Consider the following 10,921-nt stretch of genomic DNA (forward strand, 5'->3'; position numbering starts at 1 on the left):
CGTCATAACAGGCTGTTACACAGCAATAACGAACAGAATCTCAAGTGGATTAGCACAGCTAAGGTTTATTTCTTGCTCACGCTGCATATCCCATGTGGGGACGCTGCTTCCCACGGTCGCCCGGGGACCCAGGCTGGTGGAGGCTCCACCGTATCGTAGCTGCACCGTCCGGCACCTGCAGCTTCCTCAGCCTCCAAAGCAAGGGGAGAGAGATCAGAGCATCGTCCGGTTTTCCACTGCTCCCTTCTGTCCGCTTCGTACTGGTCACCTGCATGGCTGGGAGGTGCAATCTTCTATGTGCCTGTGGCAGAGAAAAACCAGATATGGGGGGCGGGGGGCACATGTGCTGTCTACACAGGGTGTCAGCTGATCCTGGGTGCTCCGCTGACCTGCCACAGCGGCTCAAAACCGAACCCTGGCTCACAGAAGTGGTTCTCAAACAACAGGGCACCCAGGAGTCCCCTGGGAACTTATCAACATGCAGATTCCCAGGCCGGGGAGTCCAGGTTTAACAAACTTCCAGGGATTCCAATGCAGGGGCCCCTGGGCAGCACTGACCTGCACGGGGTGAAGTGTGCACTGCGACACCACGCATCCCAGGCAGGCCTCTCACGCTCCCCTGCTGACACCCCACACGCCACACTGGGCATCAGGCCATGCACAGAGCTCCCTCTGGACCCCTGACATCCTCTTTTGTGTGTCGGCAATCCCTTTCCCACCCCTTACCCTGTTCTTTGTAGGTTTACCCCTCAGGCTCAGTTCAGACGTCACCTCCTAAAGGCAGTCTTCCCTGAGCCTCTGATTGGGGGATCTGAGCCTTCCTCTGAGCTGCAGCATATCCTTGTCCTAGCTCTTCTCTTTAGCCCATGTTTTATTAACTGGGCTCTGCCAGGTGCCTGCCGCAGGCAGGGCACAGCTAGGGGGCTACCGCGTGCCAAAGTGACGTGAGACACAGGGATAAATATGACTCCGTCCCTGCCTCAAAGTGCCAGGCCCAGGGTTCTCAGTGTCCTGGCAAATGGGAATCCCCTGCCTCACCTCGTCACAGCCCTCACGGCCACATCACACGCTCTGAGAGGTGCTGCGATGAAAACAAAAGCTGTTGAGTTTCATTTGACCAGACGTCTCCATCTGACCACAGCATCCGTGACTTGAGAACCGCCTGTTCACACCACGAGGAATAAGATGCCCCGGGAACGTGGTTTGGAAAACGCTGTCCCAGGTGAAGCCACAGGTAGCAGCTGCTTCTCTAAAAGAACGTCACCGGCAGACCGGAAGCGCCAAGCCACACTCCCGGGAGGTGCTGTTCTGAGAGCCAAGGCGGGATTGCTGGCCAGCGACCAGGGCTCCTGGGTTACAGACATGGCACCTGAGGCTCCCAAGGCGCTGGCAGCACCTGGATTCGAACTGGGGACTGTGGGGCTCGCGCTGTCTCTACCCGCGCCTCACCACGTCGCGCCTGTCCACAGTCGGTGCTCCGTAGATGTTTTCTGGGTACAAGAATAAAGAAAACAGGATTCAGAAACAGGAGACAAGCGCATGGGGATGGGAAGGGCCTTCAGGGGAGGGTGGGATGGCTGTGGAGGGGACTTGAGCTGAGAGGGAGGGAGTCTGAGCTGGGAATGAGGGTCCCCGAAGCCACAAAGATCTATCGTGCAGCCCAGGGAAAGAGAGTCAGTACCTTGTAATAACGTTAAATGGGGTATAATCTATAAAAATACAGAGTCACCTTGTTGTACACCTGAAACTAATATAATATTGTCATACTTCAATTAAAAGAAAGATGTAAAGGGTTCCTGCAACCCAGGATTTACGGTACCTGGAGCAGCACACCTAGTGGTCCAGCAGGGCAGCCACGAACCACGAGTGACACAACAGACGTGGCCAGTGCAGATGAGGAGCTGAACTTTGAATCTGGAAACCGATACTGACTCGGCTGTTAGACGTCAGCGTGTTTGGAAAAACTCAGGTGTGAGAATCAGTTGTAAGTTTCATGACATCTACGTAGAGATCCACTATTTCCAGTGAAAATTCGGCATTGAAATTGAGATGTACCACATTTACACATCGTATTTCAAAGACGGTACCAAAAATGTAAACCGTCTCCCATTTTGATGTTGATCACATGCTGAAATGATAATAATCTTGAACATATTGGATTAAATTATTATTTAATTATTTGCGCCTGTTTCTTTTTACTTCCTTAATGTGGCTACTACGGAATAGAAAATTTAAATCACGTACGTGGCCTCATATTTTCTGTTGGACGGCGTTGCCTTAAAGCCTGTGATCCTTTAATGAAATGGAAATAAAGAGTTTGTAGAAAACTTCTACGATTCTTTTTGGCACGTTTGGAGGGAGTCCTTGGAATGCCCTAGTTCAGGGCCTTTGTTTTACAAATGAGTAAACACAGGCCCAGAGGGGGCAAGTCAGTTTCCTGGGGTCACACAGCAGGTTGTGGATGGAGCCAGGCCCAGAACTTAGCACTTGCTCCAGACAGGCTTGGAGGAGTCAGCCGCTCTGTGACAAACCTACACTGGGCTCCCCACACACCCCACGGGGACTCAAGTCTGCAGGCCACAAGAAGTAAGCAAGACAAGGGTGACATCTGACCCCGGCAGCGAGGAGACATCATTAGGGCTTTTCCCAGCCGTGCAGACCAAAGTCTGCTGCCCAGAGAGGGGCCCAGTCCTCTCACCACTCGGCCATTTGGCACATGGCCCAACCTTCCTGGTGAGCAGCAGGTGACCTCCAACTACAAAGAGAAAAGCGTTCCCCTCTGCTAAAGAGAGCCCTACCAGACCCCGGGTCTCCTGAGCAGCTCACGTTACACCAGGATAGACATTCCTTTCCTCCGAAGAGAGCAGGCTGCGTCTGGGGCTGGGCGGGGCTGTGCCTGGAGGCAGGTGCCCTGACCTGGGGAGTCACCAGGGCCAGTTCCCCTCCTCCCTCTTCCCGCTGCCCAATCTGGGCACTTCAGAGCCTCGATTTCCCTGCGTGTGAAACGGGGACAGCAGTTGCCGTGAGGAAGCCTGGCACGACGGCAGCTGTTGAGGGCTAGACCGCGGCCCCCGCGCCCACACGTTGGAGTCCGAACCCCCGGGACTTCAGAATGTGACCTGAAAAGGCCTTTCCAGAGGTGATCAGGTGAAGATGAGGTCATCAGGGTGGGCCCTGAACCAATAGGACGGTGTCCTGATAAGAAGGGGAAACCGGGGCACAGAGGGAGAATCATGTGAAGACACAGGGAGAAGACGGCCACGTGGCAGGAGCCCAGGAGCACCAAGGACGCAACAGACACCAGGAGCTCCGGGGGCAGAGGCGGCATTCTCTCCTGGAGCCTCGGAAGGGTGCAGGACCCGCCCAACGCCTCGATTTCAGACTTCCGGCCCCAGAGCCGTGAGACAAGAAATGTGGGCTGTTACAGCAGCTGTGTCCCGTGGTCCACCCCGAGCCCCCAGCCCAACCCTCACCAGACCCATGTCTGCCCCCCCATGCTTTTCTCCAGCACCCCAGCCCCTCCCACCTCTTCCCTCCAAGCCCCACCCTGCTGGCTGTGACAGGACGAATGGGGGACCTAGGAGGGGATCCAAGGGTGAGCACCCCCTTTTCTAGAGGCTGTGTGGGGCGTGGATCTGGCTGGGTCACCCTGTGTGGTCTGCAGCTCGTCACTTGACCCCGCCGGCATCTCCACGCGTCACACAGGGATCCTCGGCCCTTGCCTCCTGCCACGTGGGTCCAGTGGGGCGGACACACCGTGCGTGACACAGAGGGTGGCCCCTGGGTATGACCCCACTCCAGGTCTCTCTGGGCCTCCGCCCACGTCGCCGTCACTCCAGTCTCCCACACCCCACCCACGCTCCAGAGACGACACTGGGAAGGTCCCCCGGGGCCTGGCACCCAATGGGGCTGGGAGCAAGAGTGCTGAATGCGTGAGTGAGTGAACTAGCGCAGGCGGCGCTGGCTGAGTGAGTGGCTTGAAGGGCGCCCACCCCGTTTGCAGAGGGCACGCGGCCCCTCAGAGCACGTGCTACCCTGGGGGCAGCAGGCGGGGTAGCCCCAAGCCCGGCTGACTCCAAGCACTGGGCCCCTGGACCTCACACTGAGCCCACACCCGCCCCCCATCTGCAGGGAGCCTCCGCATGACCTGGGGAGTCCCGGACACCTCCTGGGGTGCTCAGCTCTGCCCTCTGACCACCCCCTTGTGCCACCTTGAGACGGAGCCTGGGTCTGAGGGCCGGCTAGCTTGTGGAAGTGTTTCACCTCCTGGACCCCGGTTTTCTGCATCCAGCCGGCCCTGCTGACACCCCTCACAGCCCTTCAAGGCCGGAGAGGTTCAAAGCCCGCACGGCCCCCTCCCCGACCACGACCCTTGGAACGAAGCCCCGACCCCTAGCCAGGGGTCAAGGCCGCACTTTCCTCCAGGCCACCGTACCCGGTCACACCTGCTGCACGCAGGCACCACCCATGCCCCGCCCTCATTCACCTCCGCCGTGCCCCGGCGAACCCCAACCTTCCCTCAAACCATCACCTCCATCTGGAATATCCTCCCAGCTATTTGCCCCCCGCCTCCATTCTGGGTAATTCCCACTCACCTCAGTGCTGGCAGCACGTCCTCGGAAGCCCCTGCGCAGCGTCTGCACCTGCGCCACTCTTACGGGCACATGGTGGTCTCTCCTGCTACACCGAGGCTCCCTAGAGCCAGGTGCCGAGGTGCCTGCAGGGCCCCTGCACGTGGCGGATGCCCAGGAAGGTGCACCACCCAGCCTCTGGGCTCCCCCGCCCCCTCAGCAGGACCGGGAGCCCTCGAATCCACCGCTGGTGCCCGGTGCCCAGTGCAGGGCCCCACGGCGGGAAGTCTGCAGATGCAGAAACTGGGGGTAGGAACAGCTCGGCCACCTGCCCAGGGGACACCATTACTGAGCAGGGAGACAGGACCCACAGGTGTCCGAGCCAAGCCTGGGCATCCCCATCGCAGTGTGGGAAGGACGGGCAGGGTCTGAAGAGGGTTTGGGTCTTTATGGCAGAATGCAAGACTGTGAATGGCAGGGATCTCATCCCCACCCCCAGAGTCCCTGCCCCGGGAAGCACGGCGCTCTAGCAGTGGGAGCCCTCCATCCCGTCTGTGACTCACCTGCCAGCACGTCTGTGTCTAGTTGGCCCCAATTCCTGGGAATCCATACGAAAGCTGCTAGCTCTCTAGCCCGTCTTCCAGAGGCAGCACCAGACCACCCACTGCCCACACAGCAGAGGCACGGGCCCTGGCCCTACCCTCACATCCCCCAGCCTCAGATTCAGGCTTGGGAGAGACCCCCCAAGTGCCAGGCCAGTGGGTTTGATCACAAGCTGGCAGGCCCTCAAACCCAGGCTCCGTCTCAAGGTGGCACAAACAGGACACCTGGTCTCTGAAGTCCCTGGGGAGAGACGGGATCTTTAAAGGGGGCTGGTCCCCAGGTACTGGGAGGGGGTGACTCCCACCCACTGTGGGAGCTCTCTCAGGCTGTGGGCAAGGAGTGTGGAAGGAGTTTTGACCCTGGGTTCACAGGCAACCGCTTGTGTTATTTTGGGTAACAGGCTTTGAGTTAAGCCTACTGAGTAGTGATCTGTAATAAAAATAACAGATGGGCTCACCCAGTGGGGCAGGCGTCCAACCTACATGGTTCGTTCAGGGGAGGAGGGGAACCGGCCAGGATGCTGGAGAGCCAGGCCTGTGGCTGAGCGGTTGCTCTCTTGTGCTTTGCCAAGGAACAGCGGGGACAACGTTGCTACCGTTCCCTGTTGCCCCAGGGGTGGGGAGGTGTTTGCACAGCCTTACCTCCTGTGATCCCCTCAGCCCCCAGTGGAGCAATAGCTAAGGGAGAAAGTGGCAGCTCAGAGAGGTCAAGGGCTTTGGCCAAAGCCACACAGCAAGAGAGCAGGGGTGCCAGGATTCCTCCCGGTCTGTCTGACAGTAGCCAGGCTCCCAGCCCTGTACCAGCCAGTCTCCAAGGAAGCTGTATTCCCCTTGGCACATGACTTCGCCTGGCCTGGGTGTAGGGGACAGGACACGCCTCACCCCGCTGGCTGAGTTCAGTGGAGCTGCTGGCAGGGCACTGGCTGGGGAAGAACTGGGGAGATTGGTTCCAACCGAAGGTCTTTTAAAAGCCCTGGCCTTGGGCTTCCCTGGTGGCTCAGTGGTTGAGAGTCCGCCTGCCGATGCAGGGGACGCGGGTTCGTGCCCCGGTCCGGGAGGATCCCACATGCCGCGGAGCGGCTGGGCCCGTGAGCCATGGCCGCTGAGCCTGCGCGTCCGGAGCCTGTGCTCCGCAATGGGAGAGGCCACAACAGTGAGAGGCCCGCGTACCGCAAAAAACAAAAAACAAAACAAAACAAAAAGTCCTGGACTTGTTGCTGATTTGTGGCCCTAGTGCACAACTTTCTCTGGACAGGGCCTCCTAGTTGCTTCCCAATAGCCATTCCCCATTCTGCTTTAGTAACAAAACTCTCTCTGGAAGATAGGGGTGGCCAAAGACATGAGGGCAGAAGTCTGTGAAAGAGACCCTCTGGGACATTCCCAAAAGAGGGGAGAAGGCCCCTTTGCCTATTGTCTTTGCCCTTCTATTTGAACGGAACAAAGATGTGAGGGCCAGCGCTTCAGCAGCTGTCTTGTGACCTGGAGGATGGAATGCATGTATTAGGATGGCAGATAAGAAAGGCGGGAGTCCCTGCGTCCCTGGTGCCTCCGTGGAGCACCACACAGCCCTGGGCTGCCCACTTCCGGACTTGTTTTATGCTGCTGTGGCCAGTGCTCGGTCATCAGCAGATGCTGAGGACCCCACATGCAGATGCTGACCGGCCCAGTTTAGAAAGGCCTCCTGTATTAGTTAGGATATTGACTCAGTTACCTGAGTAGACACCAAGTCACAGTGGCCTACGTAAAGCAGAAGCTTTTATCTCTCACATGAAAATGCAGGCGGTAAATGGTCCAGGGGGTGGGCATCTGTGCTTTGCTCTAAGTGGCATGTCCTCACCGGGCCTTTACAACCCCTTCCCAGACTGCCAGGAAGGGGAGAGAATGGTACAGAGTTCTGTCCAACTCCCTGTTAAGAGAAAGGTCTGGAGTGGCAGGTAGCACCGGTCAGAATCTTGTCACGTGACCAAGCAAAGAGCAGCAAAGGTAGCTGGGAAATGTGGTCTCCAGCTGAGTGACCAGCAAAACTTGGTGAAAGGCGAAGGGGAGAATAAATACACCTCCCCTCACCTGGGATCAGGGGGAAACTTAAGAACATGTTGAGTATTTTGATGCTTTTTTATTTTGCATTTGCATCTTGACTCGACCTGAGATAAACCCAGGTGTGTTTTGTGGCCTGTCTTGTGGCCCCTCCTTTCGTCCTGCCCTCCTCCACAGCCACCACCCAGACGATGGGGGAGAAACAGACCCCCGCGCCCATGCTGCCACCTCTCCCTGCACTGGCCCAGCCTTTGGTGGGTCCTGGGGACCCGGATATGATGGACACACGTCCCTGCTGTCCAGGAGCTCACTGTCTGGTCGGATTGCTGCCAGACAGCCTGAGAAGTGCTATAGCCCAGCCCTGTGGTGTGACGACTGTCCTACTCCCGGCAGGGACAGGGCCCAAAACGGGGCCTGCACCTGGGGACCCCTGAGTCGACTGAAGAGCCCGAGAGTCATAGAGGCCGCTCAAACCCACCTACACATTCTTATCATGCCAGTGAAAATACCAGCGCTGGGATGTCCTTTTGTTTCTTTATGATGAGGGAAGACGTCAAAATTCAGACGGAGGCCTGAATACTTGAGATGGTTAAGGTTACGCATCAACGTGGCTGGGTGTTCCTTCACCCTCCGGCCTAGATGTCGCTGTGAAGGTCTTTTTCAGATGAGATTCACACATAAATCAGCAGATTTTGAGGGACGCAGATTCCCTTCCACAGTGTGGATGGGCTGCACCCAATCAGTTGAAGGCCTTAAGAGCAAAGACTTAGGGTCCCCGAGGTAGAAGGAAGTCTCCTTGAGACTGCGTCCTAGACACCCTGCCTGAGGTTCCGGCCCGCTGTCCCGCAGGATTTGGACTCACACTGCAATATCCACTCCTGTCTGGATTCCCAGCCTCTGCCAGCTGCCCTACAGAGCCCAGAGTTGCCAACCCTCACATCACAGGAGCCAACTTCTTAGAATAAATCCTCTCTCTCTCTCCCCCTCTGTCTCCTATATATTTGTTTCTATGTATATGTGCTATATTTTCCTATATATTTGTTTCTATGTATATGTCCTATATTTTTCTATATGTACATGTACATGTGCATTTTTTCTGTTGGTTTCATTTCTCTGGAGAGCCCTGACTAATACAATACCTAAGAACAATATAAAGAAAAATATGTAGCACTACCAAGTTAAAAAACATAGGGCTTCCCTGGTGGCGCAGTGGTTGAGAGTCCGCCTGCCGATGCAGGGGACACGGGTTCATGCCCCGGTCCTGGAAGATCCCACATGCCGTGGAGCGGCTGGGCCCGTGAGCCATGGCCACTGAGCCTGCGCGTCCGGAGCCTGTGCTCTACAACGGGAGAGGCCACAACAGTGAGAGGCCTGTGTACCGGAAAAAAAAAAAAAAAAAAAACATAGAGTATAAGGAAACAAAAATAATTCCAACATGATCCAGTGAACTTCGAACTCTTTCTGTGATATAACCGCAGTAAGAAATGCATTTTACATCCTGAAATAAATGTACAAATATAGAGGTAGGGAAAACAATTTCAATCAACAGTGCTCATCCTAATAGGTTAGAAGCACTGGATTCCTTTTTCACCTAGCGTCTCTATTATGCACAGGACACACATGTGCAGGGCATAGGCACCCAGGTGACCACCCCCTGTGAAGGGCTGGACAGGGCCCGTGCCCCGCCCCCTGTGAAAGGCTGGACAGGGCCCATGCCCCGCCCACTGTGAAGGGCTGGACAGGGCCCAGGCCCCGCCCCCAGGCTCTCCCCGCTGCACCTGCGCGCCTTCACTCTGCGATTCAATACAGATGTATTGGCCAGTCTCCCTGGGCTCCTTGCAAACCTGCAGAACCCATATGACTTGATTTGCTTTACAGATTTGGATTCAGTCCCCAGCTAGCTGGCCACGCGGGCCTCGTCCACGTCACGTGGTTGATGTGAGGATTAAACCACAATCTCATTCACTATTTATCCAACAACTGTTGATTAAGCGCCCATCGGGGAGCGCCTCTGAGCTGTTTGCGCAGATGGCAGAGCCCCAGAGAGCTCACGGTCTCATAAAGGGGTCACATAAGAAGAGACCGAGCGATGCTGCAGTGATGGGAGGGGTCACCTGGCTGAGACGAGGGTGGGGATTTGGGGTGGGGGTGGGAGTAGAATGGGGTGGGGGGACCGGGATAGGCTCATTGCACAGTGAGCCCCTGTTGAAGGGCTCCCAGTGGAGATAAGGAATGTTTGCCTTCCCTGGCACTGAGCGCCTGGCACTTTCATTAAACAAGGTTTCCCAGGGAAACCAGTAGCGAATTCACCTTCAGGGAACCAGCCCCAGCCAGGGCCATATTTCCATAGGACCCTGCAAAATTCAGAGTCCGTGTTGGGCAACCCATCTGCCCCTCGAAGGCTGTGAACCACAGTGGAACGCATCCCAGTCGTCACAGAGGCAGACTCAAAAGCCTTCGGGAATGTGCCCCGGGGAAGGATGCATCCAGCCCCTCCCAAAGCACTCCTGTGGTGGAGGGGGTGTCTGGAGAATGCGGGGGGGGGGCAGGCGAGAGGAGCAGCTGATCGGCCTGCAGAGCTGCAGAAAGCCTTGGGGATTGGTGGCCTCGGAAAGCGGGATCCAGGCAGAACTGGAAACAGGAGGGTCTTGTTTAAGCCCCAGCCTGCGTCCCACCTCCCCCAGCCTCCCCACCTGATGGGATGGGGTCTGTGGGTGTTTACGTCTTCCAGAGGGGACCCGACCTCTGGAAGGGAGTTTGGAGACACATGAATGGCAGGTATAGAGAAAGCCAAGGGGAAAAACTAGCATAAAAGAAAAAAATGGATCCCAGCTCACGTCCAGCTGTGAAGGGCATTTGTGGGGTGGCAGCACTGCGACCCCAGGGCCCCCATTTCATCACAGTCGGCCAGGGGACAGCGTTCTGAGGAGGGGGGTAGGAAAGGGCTGTGAGTACTTGATTGACCTGTGAGCATGACTCGTGAACAAGTAACTCTCCGCCTTCCAGACTGGAGGCCAAGGCACTTGATAGATTTCTTTTAAAAAATAAAGTCAAGAACTAGGCTAAGGGCGCCACGGAGAGATGTGAGCAGGTGGGAGAGGAACGGCTGGCAGGCTGGCAGCTGTGTCTTCCGGCGGGGCTGGCATGCGGAGTCTCTTCCGCTAGAGGCTGTTTAATCTCTTTGCAGAACTAGAGGACGTTTCAGATTGTGCGCATGAGTAACTGTGGCAAATTAAAAGAAGAAAAAGAAGAAGGGTACAGTGGTTCTCTCAATTTAAATCTTCTACACATTTGCGTAAATTTTTTCCTTTCTTCATAAAGAAAAGATTCGGATGATGGTACACGAGTGTGTACATTGGTTCCCAACTCTTCGAATTGTACTCTTAAGATCTGCACTTTTCTCCATAGGTAAATTTATCTTTATTTTTTAAAAAGGATGTGGGTGGGGGGCGGGGAGTCCTCCCACAGTATACCTTGTTATACGTTCGAATTTTGTGCCATGCCAATGTATTGCCTAGTCGAAAAACTAAATAAACAATGAGGAAAAAACCCAAACTATTGAAAACTCCAACTATCTCCGGGTAGCTAGTTGCACTTGTGGTGCCTTTTTTTTTTTTTTTTCTTGCCTATATTTTCTGAATTTGCTACAAGAAACGAACAAGAAACGAAGAGCTTTTCCTCGTGCAATCAGACGTGGTCCCGCCGGGAGGC

The 10,921-nt window shown here is 55.8% G+C and overlaps 1 long non-coding RNA gene across 2 annotated transcripts; it reads right to left on the reverse strand.

Moving 5' to 3' along the window:
* Positions 1-45: 45 nt before the first annotated feature.
* On the reverse strand, positions 46-5,538 carry LOC132519529 (uncharacterized). Of its 2 annotated transcripts, none has more exons than XR_009540185.1 (3): positions 5,135-5,538; positions 1,039-1,490; positions 46-301 (listed from the first exon to the last, which is right to left on the reverse strand). It is a non-coding gene; the product is annotated as an uncharacterized LOC132519529 (long non-coding RNA). The 2 variants fall into 2 exon arrangements; XR_009540184.1 differs by having other exon boundaries at positions 559-1,490.
* Positions 5,539-10,921: the final 5,383 nt, after the last annotated feature.

The sequence above is a fragment of the Lagenorhynchus albirostris genome, chromosome 4 (assembly GCF_949774975.1).
Source record: "Lagenorhynchus albirostris chromosome 4, mLagAlb1.1, whole genome shotgun sequence".
NCBI classification, from domain to species: domain Eukaryota; kingdom Metazoa; phylum Chordata; class Mammalia; order Artiodactyla; family Delphinidae; genus Lagenorhynchus; species Lagenorhynchus albirostris.